We start from the raw sequence: 1371 nt of genomic DNA, 5'->3' as shown, positions 1-1371 counted from the left end.
TGAGCCACCACACCCGGCCCAAAGGAGAACTTTTTAGCTGTAAACACATTAATAAACAAGAAATATTTCAAATCAACAACATTGAAGGAACTAGAAAGAGGACAAACTAAACACAAAACTACCAGAGGGAGGAAAATAATAAAGATTAGAGCAGAGATACCTGAAATAGAGAATAGAAAAAATAGAGAAAATCAATGAAAACAAAAATTAGTTCTTTAAAAACATAAACAAAATTGAAAAACCCTTAATTTGATGGGCTATGAAATAAAGGCAAAGAATTCAAATTATGAAAATGAGAAATGAAAGCTGGAATATTGACGGTATTCTATAGAAAGCAAGCAAACTATAAGAAAGTAGTATGAACCATTGTACACCAACAAATTAGATGAAACGGACAAATTTCTAGAAACACAGGACCTACCAATACTAAATAATGAAGAAGTAGAAAATTCGAATAGACCTATAATTTGTAAGGAGATTGAATCAATAATAAAAAAATCTCCTTACTGGCCAGGTGTGTGGCTCATGCCTATAATCCTAGCACCCTAGGGGACCAAGGCCAGTGGATTGCCTGTGCTTAGGAATTCTAGCCAGCCTGAGTAAGAGTGAGACCCTGTCTCTGCTAAAAATGGAAAAACTAGCCTGGCGTTGTGGTGGGTGCCTATGGTCCCAGCTACTCAGGAGGCTGAGGCAAGAGGATTGCTTGAACCCAGGAGTTTGAGGTTGCTGTGAGCTATGATGCTATAGTACTCTACCCAGGGCAACAGAGTAACACTCTGTTACTTCTGAGTGTTCACTCTGTTGAGTGTCTGAGTGTTCTGAGACACTCTGTCGTCTCAAAAACAACAACAACAAGAAAATCTCCTGACAAAGAAAAATCCCTGGATCTGATGGCTTCACTGCTGAATTCTACCACATACTTAAAGAAAAACTAATACCAAACCTCAAACATTTATAAAAACAAAAAATTAGCACGGTGGAATACTTTCTAACTCAGATACCAAATTTAGGCAAAGACACCACAAAAGAAAACTATAGGTCAATATTCCTTACAAACATTGATACAAAAAATCCTCAGCAAAATACTAGTAAACCAAATTCGGCCGAATAGTGAAAGGATTCTATGCCGTGAGCTACTGGGATTTATTCCTGGAATGCAGGATGATTTAACATGTGAAAACTGATAATATACCACATTAATGGAATGAAGGAATGTAAACAACAGGATCATCTCCACTGGTGCAGAAAAACCATTTGACAAAATTCAACACTCTATCATGATAAAAACAGTTAATAAACTAAGAATAGAGAGAAACTACCTCAACATAATAAAAACCATAAAAAAAAGACCCCACATGATAAAAACAGTTA

The sequence above is a fragment of the Otolemur garnettii genome, unplaced genomic scaffold, assembly GCF_000181295.1.
Source record: "Otolemur garnettii isolate 467f Iridium unplaced genomic scaffold, OtoGar3 scaffold00202, whole genome shotgun sequence".
Lineage (NCBI taxonomy): Eukaryota > Metazoa > Chordata > Mammalia > Primates > Galagidae > Otolemur > Otolemur garnettii.
This window is presented reverse-complemented; position numbering follows the sequence as displayed.